Raw genomic sequence first — 21,640 nt, forward strand, 5'->3', positions numbered from 1 at the left:
AATACTAGTGGGCTTCCCTGGTGGCGCACTGGTTGAGAGGCCGCCTACCGATGCAGGGGACACGGGTTCGTGCCCCGGTATGGGAGGATCCCACGTGCCGCGGAGCGGCTGTGCCCGTGAGCCATGGACGCTGAGCCTGCGCATCCGGAGCCTGTGCTCCGCAACGGGAGAGGCCACAGCGGTGAGAGGCCCGCGTACCGCAAAAAAAAAAAAAAAAATTCAATACTAGTGATTTTAGTTGTTCCTCAAAGCCATCACCAATAATTCTAGTTAATATTAATCTCTCCTCCTTTACATTACAAAACACAGCAATTTCAAATGATTTTGTATTGTTCAATGACTTTGAATTATTTGAAAGAAAGGGATATTAAACACATCATTTATCAGCAATGATAAAGCCTGCTTGCTGCCCACACAATTGAAAACAACATATTAACTTGAGTTATTTGACCCTAAAATTGTTAGAAGAAACTGGCCATGAATTGTCAAGTCGTATCCAGAAAACCAATGAGTCAGGAGTTGGGGAGAGAGCTGTAGAACGGCATTTTCCTTTTCAAAGGTAGGCTAACCCGTATTTTGTGTATTATGTTTTCATTGCAGCTGTAACAAATTACCACAAACTTGGTGGCTTACGCAACACAAATTCATTATCTTACAGTTCTGTATGTTATGAAAGGTAACCGTATGCCTCCCCCAAATATGCCACTTTGGCATACCGGTTATTTTGAGCTGTAGGCACATGAAAAACGACAAATGCTGAGAGCCTTTCTCTGAACTCCCCTTCTCTGCCTAAAGACAGCCTCCAAAAGGAACTCAGTTGTCATAATTCCCCTCCCCAGGGGTTTCCTCAAACAGGGAAGAGACTAGCAGCTGACATCATACCCAGACAAACTTTGTCACAGAATGTCCTATCTTCCATCTGTACTTCCAAAGCCCCTTTCATCTTTCATAAGAATCCTTTGCTCTCCCCTAGGAGGTATACACCCCCCTTCTCATTTCCCTATTAAGATGGTATTTAATCCTGAATTGTAAAGCTACCTCTATGAGTTACTCATTTTCCTGGGTATCTCCCGTGTATACCTGAGGTATACACGTTAATAAACTTCTGCTTGTTTTTCTCCTGTTAATGTCTCCTGTTAATACAGGAGGTATTTTCTCCTGTTAATGCAGGAGGTCTCAGGCAAGAGCTCTAAGATAGAGGGAAAATTATTTTCTCTTCCCTACAGTTAGAAATAGGACATGGATCCCACTGGGCTAAGAGCAGGGTGCTGGCAGGGTGCATTAATTTCTGGGGGCTCAAGGGGAGCATCCTTTACCTTGCCTTTTCCAGTTTCTTCAATCCGCTTTCCTTTGCTCTCGGCTCCCTTTCTGCATCTTCAAAGCTGACAATTTCTTCATGCTGCCAACTCTCTGGTTCTCCTTTCCAGAGCCAGAGCTCCCTCTGACTCTGTCTCTCCTGCCTCTCTCTTCCATTTTGAAGAACGCTTGTGATTAAAATGGGCCCACCTGGATAATCCTGGAGCCACTCCCTCTTCTAAGGCTAGCTGATTAGCAATTTATTCCATCTGCTCCCTAATTCCCCTTTGCCATGTGACGTAACATATTCACATAGCAACACACTATGTGGAGAGAAGTCCAACTAGATTGCCAGGTAGGGTGCAATCAGTGATCATCTTATCTCTCAGCTCAGTCGAAATTGACTGTTATCCCAATTCCCAGGATTAGGATGTAGACCTCTTTGGGGGACATTATTCTGCCTATAACATTTTAAACTCACCCTGAGAAGCTAATTAGGACCAAGAGTTTGTAAGAAGTAGGTCCCGCTACAAGATGGTTACCGTAACAGTAACTGACCAAGTTGTTCACTCACAAGGCAACCAGGCCCCTTCTTCTCTATACTGATCCATGGCAGACATTGTTAGTCAACCAGGCATAATCATAACCTTAGGATCCTTCTCCACACAGCATAGTAGGTAATCACCAGTACAGTCAATCAGACTTGGCCAGCAAACTGAAATGTATTTTCCATACTAAATCTGAACAATTGTAGTGGAAAGAAACTTTCAGGGCCTTTTTTGGCATAAGGTACTGATCCAATGTTTTTAAATTGGCAGACAAAAGGAGTCCCAGCTGAGCTAAATAAAGAGATCATAATAAGACAGTAAAATAAGTGGAATAACTTATTCAATTCTTGACAGAAATCTGTGTTTCGGTGATACCTTGTAAAGCGCCCATATAGTAACTAAAAAAGTCTGCATTTATTACTGGTCCTGTCCACACAATGCAAAGCCTTCTCTTGAGATTTTTTTAAAATAATGAGTCATTTTTTTTCCTAAGAGGAATTTTGCTTACATAAATATTTAAATATGTTTATATGTAGGTATTTGAAAGCTTTTATTATTCTAAAATAAAACACCATGATCTTTTACAAGCAATCCATGATTGTGGTAGCAAATTTAGGAAAAACAAAGAAGAAACAAAAAAGAAAAACCACACAGAATTCTACCTGTCAGAAGTAAGTTTTGGCTCTCATTCTGCCAGATGTGTTTACATTCATTTATTCATTCAACATATTTTTATTGAGCCTTTGTGCCAGGCACTATTCTAGGCTTTGAGGGTATAGCATGAAAAAACAAACAACAGCAAAAAAAAAGACAGACCAAAATATATGCTGTCAATGAGCACAGTTATGTACCCCCCAAAAAAAAATTACACCAAAAATGATACTCTATTTTTCATATTGTTTTTAACTAGTTTTTTCTATATGCTAGTTTTTTTTAAGCATTCCTCTAATTTTGTCAGGCTTTTCTAGTTTTCCCAACAGTCCTGATTGCCCTGAGAGATAAGATGATCACTCTTTGCTATGGAATTGGCAGTCCAGTGTGACTTGTCTTTCCAAGGTTTGATGCTATGTGATCAGGGAGAAACCTCCCTCAAGATAGAGAATGCTGTGAATTCTCACACCACAAGAGATGACCTAGGGAAGTGAAGAGGACTGCATTCTATGTTGTTCCAGTTATCTATTGCTGTATGATGTGTCCCCCTAAAACTTAGTGGCTTTAATTTGCAAAACTCACCCTGAGAAAATGACACATATAGAAACAATTTTTCCTATGTATAAAGCATGGGAAGAACCATGAGCTAACTTTGTCATCAAAGGCTATTAAAATTATATGTAAGTTAATAAGTGTTTAAATGTAATGTTAAGAAGGCTGTTAAATATGTTCCAGACATCTGTGGGATCTCCATGTACGTCACTGGGAAGGGATAAACACATTAAATCACATCAGGTTACCCTTACCAAAAAAGCCAGATAAGAATTTAGAGAAATTATTAATACTTGCTAAAACAACTATTTACAACAGCCAAGACATGGAAGCAACCTAAATGTCCATCGACAGATGAATGGATAAAGAAAATGTGGTATATATTGGGTTGGCCTAAAGTTCGTTCATAAGATGTTACGGAAAATCCTGAACAAACTTTGGCCAACCCAATATATGCAATGGAATACTACTCAGCCATAAAAAGAGAACGAAATAATGCCATTTGCAAAAACATGGAAAGACCCAGAGATTATCATACTAAGAAAAGAAAGTCAGAAAGAGAAAGATGAATACCATAAGATATCACTTATATGTGGAATCTAAAAAAAACCAAAATACAATTGAACTTATTTACAAAACAGAAATAGACCCATAGATGCAGAAAACCAATTTATGGTTACCAGAGGGGAAAGAGGGGGAGGGATAAATTAGGAGTTTGGGGTTAACATATACACACTACCATATATAAAATAGACAACAAACAAGGACCTACTGTGCAGCACAAGGAACTATACTCAATATTTTGTAATAACCTCTAAAGGAAAATAATCTGAAAAAGAATACGAATATTCATATGTATGTATAACTGAATCACTTTGCTGTATACCTGAAACTAACACAAGATTGTACATCAAGTATACTTCAAGGAAAATAAATAAATAACTAAAAAATACTTGCTAAAACAAATCAACATTTTATCCTTTTACTTCAGTACTTAATGAGCACCTATGAGATATGTGGTACAAACAATTACTATGTACTCATGGTATACTAGCTATTTAGGAAATATATAAAGTAATATTAAAATGATTTATACTGAGTTTAATAGTACTAATAAAATCCTATTATAGTAAATACGCTTATGAAGAAGGATTCTATAGAGCAGATATATAAATACCATAGCAGAATAACCACAACATCAGTGTGCTATTGATCTAATCTCAACACATTTTTCCTGTTATCCAGCAAATACTTTTTCAACTCTCTAAAAAAAAGTTACTTTACAGGTTCGTAATTGTTTCCCGTGGAGGAAAGAGTCAAGCTGGATGGTAGCTGAAAGTCACACATTTCTCTTGTCCTGATGTCAAAGAAGCACTTACTTCTTCCCATGTTGTATGAATTCTCAGTCCTCACTCTAGAAGTCAACATAAAGAAGGAAACGTTTCAATCCTTTCGCCTTGTTAATTCACCACAAAATGAATATTGTTTCTTTCAGACATGTTTTCTAACCATGAGTTCATTAAGACTGAAGTTCTTGTTTTAAAACTTCTTCCGTTCTCTAGAGCTCATTAAAATGCGAGTTGACTCCTGTGATCTCCAAGAACATCGTGTATTAATTAGTTGATAAAATCAGCCTAAGAAATCTGAGATTCTTATGCATGACATACTCAACTGTGTGAATTTAAATGGGTCATTTCACTTAACAAGGGGGAAAAAAGGAGGAACAGATGAGAGAAAACTATCACGAACCAGCAAAGTTTTGTTCTCTATTGTTTTTTGTTTCTGAGGTTTGGGTTTGGTCTTGCTGGGGAAAGGCAAGTTTTCACTCATATCAGGAGCTGGCTCACCAGCACTTCCCTGACAAAAAGATGCCCAGGCAAAACCCATTTTCCTGGAATTTCAGCCTTTTCTCCCCATCACAGAAGATGGTTTAGGGAACTCACACCGTCCAGGTTTTTTCCAGAAAACTCCGTTTTCTTTGGTGAATCATATACTTAAACAGGTAGAGGAAATGATGAAAAAGTTTTCCTCCTGTTCTCAGGATACAGTCATTACTTGTATGGGTCCATGAGTGGGGATTGGAATCACTTGTGGGCATTCTAGGGTCTTTAGTGGATATTTATGACTATGTCTTTTATTAGTTAGAATTTAAAACGATCTAGAAATATAGTTCACGTAGCTTGAATTTTTGCCTTAATTTTTAATATTGTAACTACAATAGTGACCAATTGTTTTCCTCCAGATACTGAAAATGTATAAACTACATGAAAATGATATGTTAACCCTCCTTTTTCCTTCTTTAAGTCTTATACACATGCTTAGGCCTTCTTAGGTCAAAGAAGCGTAACAGTCTAGTAAGACAAAAGTCATCATTTCTTTTGATGGCATAAAATAGTGGAGAAGAAAGAATAGTAGTTATGACTGATTCATTCCTAGTTTTCCAAATCTGTCATAAGAATCAAGGTTTCATTTCATAGGCATTCAATATATATATCTGGGAAATCAATTTATAAAAACCGAGTAAACTGACCTTTCATGATGGGCCTTGTTCTGGTTTGACTTCGTATTTTTTTCTTGTACTTATTCATTCATTCTGCCAACATTCAAGAAGCACCTAATATATTCCAAGCCTTGTGCATCAGGCTGGGAGCTCAAGACAAGCGAAACAAACAAAAATCCTGGCCCTCAAAGAGTTTAAAATCTAGCAGGGAAACAAACAATAACCAGTCACAAAACAATCTGTTTATACAGGATGCACTTAATGGTTTATGCAACAAATATTCCACATACTGTACAAAGTGTTAGGAATAGAGTAGACAACAGCAACAACAACAAAAAGACACAGACCCTGTCTTTATGAAGTTTAGTCGTGGAGATAGGCCTGAATCAAATGTAACACAAGTCGAATGTTATATAATTTAGAACTCCTTCAATTCCAAGTGCCCAAAAACCCAGCTCACACTGGCATAAGCAAAAATAAAGGGTGTTTATTGATTCACGTAATGAAAAAGCAAGGGCCAGTTGAGGTGGGATTGGTGTAGGGGCTCAAACAATATCACTGGGACCTGGGACCTCTCCGTATTTCAGCCCTGTTTACCTGTGCTTTGGTTTCATTCTCACACTCAAATCCAGTAGTAAAAGAAGAGTGTTTCTCTTCTGCCAACAAATATCCTGGGCATGAAGCTCACTGGTCCACAAAAGAACACATGCGCCTTTCCCAAACTCCTCCTGGTCAGGGGAATGGGGCGCCATGATGGGCCAGGCCTGCGTCACATGCTCAGCCTTAGACGTGGGGTGGACCAGTTCCGGGAGAAGCCTGTGCATCGCTGAGTGAAGGAGGCTCAGTTCCCAGAGGAAACTGGGGATGCCTTACCACAAGGAGGGGAAGTGGACATTGACAGCCAAAGTGCGCTAGCCACAGTCCACCTCAACTTCCCATGCTGTCCAGTCCCCATGTGCCCCCCCACTCCTGGAGACAAACACAGCAACCAAAATGCCACCAAAAGCAATTTCTATCCTTAATGGTGCCTCTCAAAGGTTGCCAAATGTGATTCAATTCACAGCCCACAGACACACATCCTGATACTCTCTTTTCCCTTTCCTCTCACTCTTTCTCTCATATCCAATATTGTCCCAGTGCCTCTCTGCAACCCTGTTATCCGGTCCCTACCCAGATTCCTCCCAACCCTAGCTCACACCCCTGCTGCCCTTCCCTCATTTTTTGTGCCTCAGCTTCTTTGGGATCCGCTTTCTCATCACCTCTAGTACTTTCCACCCCCCAGCGTGGATCTTCTAGGCTTACCCGTCTCTCAAGTTTTCCCTCCACTGATTACCCCAACCTGCATAATAAAGTTCAGGAATTCCCTTAACAAGTAGGGGGTGGCTGGGTGGAAGGTACCACTTAGCTATGAAAGACTGGACTATTCTCATCTGAAGAGGTGGAAAATACAAACACTTCTAATGTCTTTTTTCTGTCTCTGCCATCCAAATGATCACACCCCATGGTATATAATTTCAAAATGTGACAAGAATCTGGGATGAGGGTAGAGGGGACAGTGGTGGACTTTTGAATTAAGATCTAAAGAAAATGAACTAAGTGAAGAGCTCAGGGGGTGAGAAGGTGTTCTGAGAAGGAGAGACATCACTGGACAAGATGAGCCTGGGGAAGGTAGGAACTGAAAAGCAGCAGGTTTGTTCAGAGCGAGGGGATCAGGACACGGGATGAGGCCAGGTAATCTCCGAGCAGCGACAGCGAAGCAGCAGACACCAGTGACCAAACAGGAGGGTCTGGCCCAAAAGGTCTGCAGAGTTTCCTTGAGTCTCAGGTAGACAAAGGAAAGTACTTTTAATAGTGCGGCTAAGCCCCAGGCTTGAGAGAAAGAAATCCCTGTCAAACGCTCCGTTCCTGGATTGCTACACTATGGTGATCTGAGTTATGTAAGTGCTCCGAGAAGAAAGAAAGAAAAGCGCCTTCAGCGCAGTGTCTCTTGGCTGAACTTCTTAGGCATCTTTCTGTGATATGCTTAAGTCAGAAAAGGAACCACTGCCAAGATCGTTTTGCTGTTATGATTAGTTCAAGTTTCTAATCTTTCACTGCACAGTTTTTGGAGAGAAATGTAATGCTAATGGGAGAGAAAAGTTAACTTGTTTATTTGTCTAAGAGTATAGGGGGAAAAAAACCTGGTTTATTTGCCCAAGTGTTTACAGAGATGGTTGGGTTTAGATCTATCATCTTGCAATTTGTGTTCTATATGACCCATCTGTTCTGTGGTCCTTTTTAAAAAAGATTTTTCTGCTTTCTTTTGGATTGAGTATTTTTATGGTTCCATTTTATTTCCTTTGATGGCTTGTTAAGGGTTACTTTAGGGTTTGTAGTATATGTCTATTACAGTCAACTTTCAAGTGATAAGGTACCACTTCACATATAGTATAAAAACCTTACCATAGGACACTTCGTTTTCCCACCTCCAGGCCTTCATGCTATTGTCATACATGTTACTTCTATTTACATTATAAACCCTACCATACATCATATACATTGCACTGTTTTCTTGTTAAACAGCTGATGATTTTTCAGACATATTTTTTAAAATAAGGAAAAAAAGGTCTTTTCTACTCACCTATGTACTATTTCTAGAGCTCTTCATTCCTTTAAGTAGCTCCAGATTTCTTTCTAGTATTTTCCTTCTGTCTGAAGAACTTTTCAAACATTTCTTTTGGTTCAAGTCTGCTGTGACAAATTCTTTCAGCTCTTGTGTGCCTGAAAGTAACTTTATTTAACCTTCATTTTTGAAAGATTTTTTTTTCTTCTTGCTAGTTTTTGAATTCTAGGTTGACAGATTTTTTCTCTCTATACTTTCAAGATATTGATCCACTGTCTTGTGGCTTGCATTGTTTTCCATACAAAATCTGATGTCATTCTTACATTTGTTTTCCCCTCTGCATAGATTGTGGTATTTTTCTCTCTGACTGCTTTTAAGATTTTTTCATTATCACTGGTTTTAAGCAATCTAATTATGATATGCCTTGGTGTAGTTTTCATGTTTCTTATTCTTAGAGTTTGTTGAATTTCTTGGATTTGTAGATTTATAGTTTTAAATGAAATTTGGAAAATTTCTGGTCATTATTTTAAAATATTCTTTCTGCCCTTCTCTTCCAGGGACTCTAAGTCATGTATTTGATCACTCAAAGTTGTCCTGAAGCTCACTAATGCTCTACTCATTTTTTCAGTCTTTTTTTTTTTCTGAGTTTCATTTTGGATACTTTGTTGCTATGTCTTTAAGTTATTTAATCTTTTATCCTGTGAGTCTAACAGATTGCAGTTTTCACCTTAGACATTATATCTTTTATCTCTAGAAGTTCAGTTTGGGCTTTTAAAATATTTTCCACATCTCCATTTAACATGCTCAAGCATTTCTCTACTTTGTCATGAACTTACGGAATATGGTTATAATTGTGTTAATATCCTTCCTAATTTTATTATCTGTCATATTTGGATCTGTTTCTATTGACTGATTTTTTTCTTCTTCATTTTTGACTCTATTTTCCTGCTTCTTTGCATGCCTGGTAAATTTTGACTAGATACCAGTTATTGTGAATTTTCCTATCAATATTCTAGAGCTTTGTTCTGGGATTCAGTTGTCATTTGTAAATACAACTGACCCTTGAACAACCCAGGAGTTAGGGACACTGACCCGCTGCACTGTTGAAAATCCACCTATAACTTATAATTGGTCCTCTGTGTCCTAGGTTCCTCCACATTCTCTGGTTCTGCATCCTCAGGGTGAATCAACTATGGATCGTGTCATATTGTAGCATTTACTATTGAAAAAAATCCACACGAGTGGACTCATGCATTTCAAACCTCTGTTGTTCAAGGGTCAACTGTAGTTTGATCCTTTCAAGGTTTGCTTTTAAGCTTCATTAGTCAGGACCAGAGTAGCTTTTAGTTGAGGGCCACTACTGGGTCAATACCTTCTGAGTATTCTACTAATGCTCTGTGAATTAGAAGGTTCTTCCTCTCCGGCTGGTCGGAGCACAACCTGTTGTCAGCCCTGTGTGAGCTGTATGGATTGTTTCCTCTGTCCCATTTGGGTAGATCTTTCCCTTGCTTCAGGTAGTTTCCTCACACTCATGCTCTGATCAGTTTTCAACTGAAGACTTCAGGAGGACCATCTGCAGTTCTCTGGGTACTTCTTTCTGTGTAGTTTTCCCTTATCTGGTGTTCTACCATGAAAGTCCTAGCCACCTTGGTCTCCCTGGACCCCCAACTCCATCTCCATAACTCAAAGAGATAACCAGGCCCTACCTGGGGTCCCTCCCCTTCCTTCTACCCAGAAACTCTCTCTAGGTGCTAAGCTGGAGCAGCCATAGGGATCATTACATTTATTTTCCACTTCTCAGGGATGACTGTCCTGAGCTGCCTGATGTCCAATGTCTGAGAACTATTGTTTCAGATATTTTGTCCAGTTTTTCAATTTTTTTCAGGTAGGAGGATAAATCTGGTGCCTGTTACACCTTCTGAGCCAAAAGCAGAAGTTTTAAACTATATGAAACTGGTGGTTCTCGAACTTCAGTATGCATCAGCATTAACTGGTAAATGTTAAAACACAGATTGTTAACATGCAATTGCTGGACCCTCCCTAAGTAAGTGGGTGTGGGACCTGAGAATTTGCATTTCTAACAAATTCTCAGATAATGCTGAAGCCTCTGGTTCAGGGGGTCCCACTTTGAGAACGTCTGTGTTAAACTAGGCAGCTAAATATCTCAGATGATATTCATCTACAAATCAGCAATATGGTGTGAACAATATTGATAATCAAGACAAAACCTGTCAGTCATAGAAACTCAATCATAAGTACTTAACATAGTGTAGTTTGAATCCATTGGGAGACATATACAAGAAGAACTAAAGAGCTGTTCATGCCATCTTATCTGGGTAAATCCAGGAAATAAACTCTCTAGAAATCATGGAGACGAATCTTTCCCAAGGGATATTTCTTAGACCATTAGTACTCTGTGACTTGTTGATAGGTGTTTTGTGAAAGATTTTTATACTCAAATAAAGTTAGGAACCTTTAACATGTTAATGTATTTTATGAATCTTCGAAGGGGAAGATAAGAAGAAGTGTTTCCCAAACGTATTTGACCACAGAACAATTTATTTTGCAAAACATCTATTAGTAACTTTAATGCTCCTTGGAAGCCAGTTTGGGAAATACTGGAGCAGACCCTTGGCTTTGTAAGTTTATTATTTTCAACGTTAGCTATTTGTCAGAAGAAATTTGATTGCTGTAATAAGCTGTGGCTTTGCTGGAGCAAGGTGCCATTCCCAGGGCGTAAGTCACTCAGCTAATGAATGAACCCAGCCCACTGCCCACAGTCCATGCCTTAATGTGCCTTTGCTGCTCATCACGCAGTAGCTTTGGCAGCAATAAAAATGTGTTTGGGGGCTTCCCTGGTGGCGCAGTGGTTGAGAGTCCGCCTGCCGATGCAGGGGACACAGGTTCGTGCCCCGGTCCGGGAAGATCCCACATGCCGCGGAGCGGCTAGGCCTGTGAGCCATGGCCACTGAGCCTGCGCGTCTGGAACCTGTGCTCCGCAACGGGAGAGGCCGCAACAGTGAGAGGCCCGTGTACCGCAAAAAAAAAAAAAAAAGTGTTTGATTTGTGAAAATGGCCCTGAAAAAAAAAGTCAACTATTGGTTTTGGTGGTAGAAAGAAATTAAGAGAAGAAGAAAAAGGAGTTGATGGAGGTGGAGGTGATATTTAAAAGGGCATCTTAGCAAGAAAATAGAAGTTTGGGGATAAATTTTAAAGGCAGTCTCCTAACTTTGTCAGGGACTTGGCTCTATATGCAAATGAGCTCATCCTATAACCTACACGGAAACCATCAAAAGTGATTCATGAACTGCCTTAGTGAGAGAAAAAAGCTGGCAAGATAAAATGTTGCACAAGCAATCGCCGACCGAAGTGTAATTCAAGAGAAAGCCAAAAGCCTGGGCAGGTGTTTCTGTGAAGCCACAGGAGGCGAAGACACTCGTACAGTAAATACAGTTGGCTTCTAGAATTTAAAGAGGAGTTTTTCCTTGCATGTTATGATGTTAATAAGGGGGGTATGGCCTTGGCTGACTATATTCCAAGGAAATGGAATATGTTTCATCCTAAGCTAAAGACCCTGTAGAAGAAAATACCTGAGAAATTTCATGCCTCAGGACCTACGGAAGGCTGTAGAGGAAAAGAGTGCTGCTAGTCACAATGATTCTTTTACAAGAACCTAAATTCATGTTCTCCAATTGCCCCTTTCACACTCAACTTAAGGATTTTCTCCATTAACTTAACGAATGTTACCCAGTATTTATTAAGCGCCAGGTGGTATGACAGTTATAGGGGTTATAAGTATAAAGAAGCCGCAGCCCTGCCTGCAAGGAACTCATGGGTGGAGGCCTTTTGAATTACTGACCCACCACAGCTGCGTTCCAGTAGACTCCCTCACTAAAAAGTCGACTCCATAAGGGCAGATATTTGATGTGCCTTTGTTTGTGGAATACACTTTAATTGATTAAATGAATATGCCTTATAATAAAGTTTGAAAACAACCTAGATGTTTAAATATAGAATATTGACTCAAGCAAAGAGTTAACACAGTGAAATACTAGGCAGCTATAAAAATAAGAATTAAATAACGTCAAAGGGGAAAACCAAATAGATAGAGTTATACCAATTAGTTATCTAAAGTATCCTGAACTTTGCCTTTTCTAGGTTTATGCTCCAGCTAGTCCCTGGAATGGCTCTTCCCTGCCCACATCTGTAGATGCCCTACCTCTTTAAGGCTCAGTTGAAGCACCACATCTTCCCTGAGGTAGCAAGACTTCTGAATCGTTCCATTCTCAAAATTAACCTCCTAGAAGATGCTGGTAATTCTCACCCATATGCCTGTAGTTCCACCTTCAATGTTCACAGGTGGATTTCCGACTGCTAGTAGCGGTGTGTCTTTGGTTGAGGACCTTCTCCAAACCTGGAGAACACTTGTGTCCACTTGCTTGGCAGGTCAGAATGCTGGAGAAGTAACTCCCTCCAGAAAAGTCCCTGCTCCGAGACTGATGGAAGTTGGTTGTTTCAGTGAGCTTGGGCTGCCATAACAAAACGCCATAGACGGGGCGGCTTTTAAACCACAAATGTGTCTCTCATAGTTCTGGAGGAGCTGTGAGGTCCAGAATCAAGGCGTCTGCCACTTAGGTCCCTAGTGAGTCTCTCCTCCCAGCTGGCAGACCAGGAAGTCTTCTTGCTGTGTCCTTACATAGCAGGGGGTGAGAGAGAGAGAGAGAGAGAGAGAGAGAGAGAGAGAGAGAGAGAGAGAGAGAGAGAGAGAGAGAGAGAGAGACAAAGCCCTCTGGTGCCTCTTATCCTATCATGAGGACACTACCCTCCTGACCTCATCTAAACCTAATTGCTTCCTAATTTAGGCCCCATCTCCTAATACCATCACACTGGGGTTGAGACATCAACATAAGGATTTGAGGAGGACACAAAATTCAGTCCATAATATTGGTGAATAAGCATCTCAGCTCCTTTGCTCTGTGGGTGGAATAACTCTGAGGTTGTGTCCATATCATTTCCCAGTTTCCCCAGGAGATGAAGCTCCTATTCCCCACTGTGGCAACTGGTTTGATAATGTGTCTTCTGTCGGCCACCTTCTCTTATCTGTCTCACTTCTGCACTTACCTTCCTTCCTACACCTTCCAGAGAAAACTATCAGTTCTCGCATCCTTGCGTCAGGATCTGCTCCCCACCTGGGCTCCTGTATTGTAATGTGTCTCACATTATGCTCTTTACTGTGGGGCTTTGTGAATGTCTTGGCTCTTATAACTAAACTGCAAACTGTTTGAGAAGAGAAACCTTTAAATACTGTATCCCCCAGAGCCTAACAAAGTACCTTGCATATAGAAAGTGCTTTAAAAAGAAACTAGATTAACTACATTAATCAAATTGAGTATTTTTAGGAGAAAAGCACTATAGAAATCTAATACCTAAATAGTTCAGAGCATTCTCTGTGGCACTAAATAAATCAAATTATTTAAACCAGTTTTTATGAATCATAGTTATTGACTTAAAAATCTTATAAGCTATTGTTTCAAGTTCGAAGTTGGGCTTCAAGTTTTATACTGAATATATTTTAACATTTTCTGGTTGAAAAAGCTCAGCATCCATTGAGGGAATTAGAGGGGACATGATTTGAATTGGGTCCGTATTTTTCTTTTTTGGCTGTGCCACACGGCTTGCGGGATCTTAGTTCCCCGACCAGGGATCGAACCCGGGCCCCCTGCAGTGGAAGCTCAGAGTCCTAACCACTAGACCAACAGGAAATTCCCTGTATTTCTTTTTTAAAAATTATTTATTTTTGCCTTTATTGGGTCTTTGTTGCTGCGCACGGGCTTTCTCTAGTTGCGGGGAGCAGGGGCTACTCTTGTTGCAAAGCATGGACTCTAGGCACGCAGGCTCAGTAGTTGTGGCTCACGGGCTCTAGAGCGCAGGCTCGGTAGTTGCGGCGCACAGGGCTTAGTTGCTCCGCGGCATGTGGGATCTTCCTGGACCAGGGCTCGAACCCATGTCCCCTGCATTGGCAGGTGGATTCTTAACCACTGTGCCACCAGGGAAGCCCGTTCCTGTATTTCTTAACATAGCATTCAGAAACACACATGGTCTAGCCCCCACTGCCCTTTCTAGCTTTATCTTCCATTCTCTGTCATCATTCCTATATATACAGTTGTGTGATCTTCATGCAGAAGATTTGTAGTTGATTTATCTTTGCTTGTTAACAACACTGCATAATGCCACAGATCTCACTTCATAAGAAAAATTATCATTGTTTGAAAAATGGCAATGAAAGTTGTGATACGAGGAGAAAAAAACAACTCCAAATAATAATGCTTCTTGAGACCCCACTTTTCTTCCCTGTCATAATTATATTATCTTTGAGTCTTCATTAACAAATTTATTCAAATATCTAGGAATTTGATAACGCGACCTGAATTTGAATAATGGTTTACACACCTTTCAAGTTATTTCCAAGGTCTAATTCCGTGGCCAGTATCTTGAAGACAGATATCTACAGGACACAAAAAGACAAGGGCACCGCGTCTATGTCATGTAGAATCATAGGAACATAAACAATAAGCATCATTCATTTAAGAAAAAATACAAGTAATATTCATTCACAGTAGAAATATCAGCCAATATAGAGAAATGAAAAGACGATAAGAACACAGTAATACTTCTGATCAAAGAAAAATATTACTAAAATTTTAGTGTATACGGCTTCAGACTTTTTTGTACAGTATTTTTAACATAGGTACTTAAAGAGCTCATGGTGTGCCCATGTTTTTCCCCTCTTTTTGCACTCAGCAATGTAACACACTGTGGCAGACACTACACACAGGCTCACTCAATACCCACTCATCTTCTAACATGGCCTCCATCCTCCGGAGGCTAGAAAGTCAAACACTTCCAAGACTCCCTTGAAGCTTGGCTTCCACAGGTAACTGAGTTTCACCATGCCCTGATGGAAGATACATTCCCTGAGCCAGATTTGGAAGGCAAATGAGTGACACGAGGTGATGGCCATGATCAGGGATGACAGATCTTCTGGTAGCTGAGGTAGAAAGTCTACTCTGAGGCTCTAAGATAATAGCCTAGGGGTGGGCATGGGCAGCAGTGGGACCTCCTTTCACACTGTGCCACACTGGAGTCAGCCACTGATCCTGGCTCTGTAGCATCATTTGCCTCCCTGCTCCTCTCGGGAACTCTGTTGTCTGCAACTAAGAACCCTAATAAATACATGTGAACACCTTTCCGTGTCAAAAAATATCATATAATTGCTACTCGTAGAATCATAGAATTTTAGAGCTCCATGGGAACTTAGCAGTTAGCTAGAGTTAGGAAAACTACGCTCAAAGACGTTAAATAACTCACGTTTCCTCAGATGGACAGCGGTGGAGGTAACACCACATGCATATCTCCTTATTCCCACTGTGTGTAAGGAATTTATTCTGTGCTTGTGTCCCAATGAGGAGATGGGACAAAAATGGCTGTGCTCCAAGTTAAACTTTGGTGTTTTGTGTTGCGAACACATTCATCCGTCATCTGGCATGCTTTAGCCCAAAGACGATAGTCAAGAGTGTGATGCCTTTTTAATGTGCTGCTTCCTCTTCACATTCCATCTCCATTTCTACCCCACGCCCACCCCCCAGCACAGGCCCATCCCCAGACCTGCTCCGCTGGATGAAGACCAGCTGGCTTAGTCATGGTGCCACCTCTAAACACTGTAGCCTTCACTCCAGTCGGCGATGGTGTGGAGCGTCTCCTCAGACTACAGAGGTTTCTGTTTGGTTTGTTTGAATGAAGACTTGTTCCCAAGGAGCTAGTGGTCTTTAGTGCTGTAAAACAGAGATACTTTTTTTAAAAAAAATTTCTTAGGTGACAGAAAAGAATCATTGTTGAAAGGCCCCATTTGGGAATGGAAAGAGTGTGAGCTTTGGATCCAGACTGGATTTGAATCCCAGCTCTGCCACTTACTAGCTACATGGCTGTGGGAAAAGTTATTCAGTTTCTACAAGTCTCTCACTTTACTGAACTGGAAAATGGAAAGAAAGATAATGCCCTTACAAGCCTGTTCTTTGGACCAGAAGAAATATTCCTATAATGTTTGATGTACAAGGGACATTCAATAAATAGTTTCTGTTACTGAGTTGCAATATATGCTGTTGGCTTGAAGACCAGCCAACGGTGTATATGTTGGCTCTTCCCCACTTACGATTTTACAGCTGAATTTGGACAGAAGAGTAAGATCACTCCAGGGGAGCCCACTGCTATTTCACAGAGAACTCAGATGGCTGTGTAAGTCCATATAAACATATATATTTGAGCTCATACGCAGCCATTAACAGGTCAGTGGAGTTTGCTTCTGCTGCAGCCCTCCAAGTCTCCACTGAAGTGAACATAGGGACAGATAAATCGAAAGCTTGGGTCTTTGAACATAGGACATTATTTAAGGATTAGGAATGGGAATTAGGTATTCCCACAATCTTTTTGGAACAGTGTAAGTCAATAATGTTTAAAGTAAAATCTAAGTCAGCTTTCCTTATAAACATATAAGTACAGAATTTATAGGAGCTGTTTTTTTTAGGTTTTAACCTTTTTTCTATAGCTCAACACTTTGCTTATGAGGTGAGAGCTGCAGGAACATGACAGTTTTTACTTTCTTTTACAAGAAGAGGTTCATTTTACAAATGACATTTAATTCCATATGTGAGGATTACAAAAAAATCCTGGCAGGCATATACTGTAAGTAATTAAGTGCCTGTCGATTATAGCATTGTGCATTGTTTCCAAAATCCTGTTAACTTTCCTTACATCATTTCCCAGAGAAGCATTACATATATATGATGTTTTAACTGGAAATTTTTATGAGGTTTTCTCTGAAGCTTTGTTCAATGATCAAAACACATATGGAAATATTGTTTAACTACATTTGAAATGAAATATACACCCAAATGATAATTCTTAAATCCCAAACTGGACTAATTTTCTTCTCAGTCTTTTTCTGAACAGAAGGGAAAAAACCAGAGTAATTTGATAAGCACTATTGCAGATTCTAAAATTTTTTTCTTGAGATTTAGTGGATAAATATACATTTACTTTTATACAATCTGTAGCAGGAAAAAAATTTATATGAAAGTTAGAATATATATATTTTTATTTTCCTGGAAGTATCTGGTGTTTCTTATCACACATGAGATAATAAAAAATTATTTAATGCATCCTCTAGCTTGCTCTGTTCCTCATATTACAGTTTTTTTGGGGAAAGAAATAAGTTTCCTAGTGGTTGTGGCTTTGAGAATTTATTCCCATCTCTCACCAAAACAGTATCTTAAGACAGAAGTTAACATTTGTGCAAAACTTCAGAATTGTGACCTTTCTTAGGAAATTCCATTTTGCGAGTGTACACACAATCATATATTTATCTGACATTGTCTCATAACCAAGAAGTCAAGTAGGGTAAGCACTGAAAGATGGTGACTGGTTTGGCAATCAGGGACTCTCTGATGACCGCAGTGAGAGGCTTGGTGTCTCTCATGAGGGTGCCGTCAAACTTGTAGCAAGGGTTGGAGTCATTTCAAGCTTGACAGGACCGTGGAATCTCCTTCCAAGCTCACTCATGTTTTTGTTGGCAAAAGGCTTCAACTCCCCGGGGGACTGTTGGCTGGAGGTCTCTGTTCCTCACCATGTGGGCCCTTCATAGGCTGCTTGAGTGTCCTCCTGATATGGCTGCTGGCTTCCCCAGAGCAAGTGATCCATCCGAGAGAGAGAGAGAGAGAGAGAGAGAGAGAGAGAGAGACAGACAGACAGACAGACAGAGAGAAAGAGAGACAGAGAGAGACAGAGAGAGACAGAGAGACAGAGCTGGAGAGGGAGAGAGAGAAGGGAGTCGGGGGAAAATAAGGAGGAAATCACAACGCCTTTTATGATTTAGTCTTAGAATCATACACTTTATTCTATTTTCTGGAAACCAGTCACACACTCAAGGAGAGGGGAATTAAATGCCGCAGGATGCAGGGAGGAGTATCAAAGAATTTGTGGACATAGTTTTAAACCATAACAATCAGTTGGGAGTCCTAGTGGCAAGTAACAGAAAACCCATTTCAAAAGGGAATAAACATCAGTGGGAATTCATTTGCTCCCCAAATGAAAAGATCCTGCAGGTAGACAAACTCTGTGAGTCATTTGTTCAGAGCTCTGGCTCCATTTCTCTGTCCTTTCTGTGCTGCATCCTTCTCAGGCTGGCTTCCTACCATCAAAAAATGACTGTAGCAACTCTAGACCTCATGTACACACACAGCACCTTCCAGACAGGAGAACACGGCTCCGGCTCAACATCCCAGCAGAGTTCAGAGACTCCCTCTGATTGGATGACTCCCCCATCCAAACCAGGGATTGGAAGGCCTAGATTGGCTCCAGGGCTCTACCCCAAATCAGGGCTGTAAAGGTGTTTCCCTAAAGGCATATGGACCCCCCCAAAACCTGGGCCTCTTAAGAACCTACTACAAAATTCAGGGAAGTTTCTCTCAGCTTTTTAAAATATGGGGTAGATAGCATTTTTGTAATCTGAAAGGAAAGGAAGCAGTAGAGACAGAGAAATTGAAGAGCAAAGGAATATAACAAAGAATGCCCAAATGAATCAGAAGCACAAGCAGAGTGAATATTCTTGGTAAGGGTTGGAGAACCACCTGTTCCCCTGAGGTCAGGGACAGCAAGTGTAAACATGGGAGAAAATATGGGCCATTCGAGGCAAAGAGGAGGAAGGCTGAGGGCAATGTTGGCTGGTGGCTGGGAATTCGAATGAAAGAGAAGGTGATGTCATCAACTGCAAAGAAGAGAGAAAAGTGGGATAGGGCATTTAAGGGGTTAAGATGGATGAAACGGACTGATTCGGAGGTTAAAGTTAATGGTATTTTTCATACTAGTAGAGCTAGAAAAACTCCGCTGTAATAAGCAAGCATAAGCAGAGCTAGAAAAGCCAGAAAGCTCCGGTAGAAAAGAAAACCTAAACAACACTGTAAGAGAAGATAAAGCACTGAAGACAAAGAGTACTCGTTAAAGAAAAGGTTAAGAAATAATGCAGGTTATAAGAAAGTGGGAGTTTGAAGCAAGTTAAAAAAAAGCAACTATGGCAAGTATAAAAAATGATACTTTAATCTACCTTTCAGGCTTTAAGCATATATAACTTATTCTATTCTCTGCCAGAAAATGCCTCACAGAGTATCAGGGTTGAGTCTGAGTAATTTTTAATTCCCACCACTGCTGCTAAATCTTTGCTAAGAAATAAGATGGGAACAGCTGCTTCTTTATTATTAAGCATGTACGTAAGCAAAATGAGAGAATTTATTTTTTCCTTTATTTAACGTATACTAAAAGATTCCTCTCCACCTAGTTGGCTTCTGGGAAGAAATCCTTGCCCTAAAATAAAATAAAGAAGCCCTGTGTTTATATTCACACTCATCTGGTTCAGAGTTTTGTTAAGAAAAAGTAGCATGAAATAAAAAGAATAAAAATATTTGAAAAATCTGACCTTGGAGCACAAGGTCACGAAGAAAGGCAACCTTGGTTCAGCTTGCCTTAGGACAGCAACGTTGACAAAGGACTTGGATTCAAAATTGGTTAATGGGTTCCAGAGACTGAAGGAGCTGTTACAAGTATCATTTCTTGGGAAAAAGAAACATCCTGCTGGACATATTTAACCTTCAATTTTGCCTCTTATAATAAGGTTGAAGGAGTCAAACAGACTAGGACCATATGGAATTAAGAAAGGCTTATTCTTCTCCAGGAGCGCACATTTCTCCCACTAGCTCTTCCCCAGGCACGCAATTTACTTTCTACTGGCAGGCTCTTAACTGTTTTGGAAAACATGTAATACTTTGTTACTACCAAACCCTTCAGTAGTCAGCATAAGATGAATGCTCAGCAAAGACCAGTTTCTACTTCTTTCTCAAGTCAGAAGAGGACATCAAGATACGCTTGCTTAACATAACAATCATCATTTATGGAGTATTTACCAGGTGCCACGTGCTATACTTGGCATTTTACATACATCGTCTGATTTAATCCTCCCAACAATACTACAAGGTGTGTACTGTCATCATTTTACAGATAAAGAAACAGATACAAAGAAGTCAAGCATTAGGTCACGCTCACAGAGCTAGTAGGCGTCAGAGCTGTATGCTGAAACCACATCTGTTTGTTTCCAAAGTTCACACTCTTTCTTTTGCACCACTCTGTCTAAATAAACTGAAAGGATTTCCTAACATTTATAACGAAAAGAGTCAACAGTTTAAAGAAATGTTTAAAGAGAAATAAAATATTTTTTAACTGTGGGTAATTAGATACAAATATAGATTTATTCAAAATTAAATGCTGCACATTATCCCCAGACTCACTGTAAAATACACTCAGGCAAAGACATAGAGGGACAGATAGACAGATAGCAGAAATACTTTCAGGTCAGGAGCAAGCCCAACGTCAAATGCTAGGAGATGGCTGTGCGATTTAGGGACAACATGAGCATGTCAGAAAGCAAACAGGTCAGGTCATGGAAGCATCAAAAAGAACCCAACGGTGGGAGAGAAAGGACAACAGTGTGCTGAAAACCAGTGCGGCATCAAAATTCACCAATAGTTTCATTCAGTAGAAACACGACATAAACCAATGCAAGAAAAAGTAAGTACTGTAAGCAGCAGAGATAAAGGGAATGTCGAATCAGAAGGACAGAATTTTCATGTTGGCTCTTACATTAGCTGATGTCATGAAAACATGGACTGCCCATATTTAGCAAAGCTCACAGCAGGCAGGAATACTTCCAGACTCCTGCCACAATATCAGGAGATGTCAATCACCACTATGTGTTTTTGTACAGTACTGGGTGGACAGAGAATAAGGCTGCTCTTATAATGGGTTTATCCTGGATTGGCCCCAGCATATAAAATAAAACAATAATAATATTATAAGCCACTTCTGCAATTTATCATGCAGATATATACCAGGGCAGTGGTCCTCAACCAATGCCCTCTGCCCCCTCCCCAAGAGGGCATTTGGCACTGTCTGGAGACTTTTTGACTGTTACAGTGTGGAGGGAGGGATGCTATTGGCATCTAGTGGCTGTAGGCATCCTACAACACCCAGGACAGCCCCCATAGGTAAGAATTACCCAGCCCCAAAGGTCTACAGTGTGGAGTTTGAGAAGCTCTGCACTAGAGGAGGCTATTGCATTTGTGGCCTGAGGGAAAGCCTTGGTCACTGTCTTTCTTGAGTGTTCCACTTTCCCAAACATCAACTCTCAGGGATCCTCACTTCTGGCACAGAGGTCATCAGTCGGCCTAGAATGTGAACAAGATAAAGATGGCATTGTTTGTTTTTCTTTTCATCTAAAACAATAAATCAGCCTGTAGTTCAGGTATTAGGTCCCCTCGGCTGTCACTGCTGTCCCTGGGCTTTTCTGATACCGACAAATGTAATCCCAAGGCCCTTTGGCGCCCGGGTTTC

The 21,640-nt window shown here is 40.4% G+C and overlaps 1 protein-coding gene across 1 annotated transcript in view; it reads right to left on the reverse strand.

The window, feature by feature from the left end:
* Positions 1 to 10,690: 10,690 nt before the first annotated feature.
* Positions 10,691 to 21,640, reverse strand: part of ZDHHC17 (zDHHC palmitoyltransferase 17) — a 139,104-nt gene continuing 128,154 nt past the window's right edge. The window contains exons 17-18 of the transcript XR_012324284.1: positions 15,815 to 15,981; positions 10,691 to 14,654 (exon numbers count right to left, since the gene is read on the reverse strand). The gene's annotated coding sequence lies outside the window, so the exon portion shown is untranslated. The remainder of the gene's footprint in view (positions 14,655 to 15,814; positions 15,982 to 21,640) is intronic.

The sequence above is a fragment of the Tursiops truncatus genome, chromosome 11 (genome assembly GCF_011762595.2).
Source record: "Tursiops truncatus isolate mTurTru1 chromosome 11, mTurTru1.mat.Y, whole genome shotgun sequence".
Lineage (NCBI taxonomy): Eukaryota > Metazoa > Chordata > Mammalia > Artiodactyla > Delphinidae > Tursiops > Tursiops truncatus.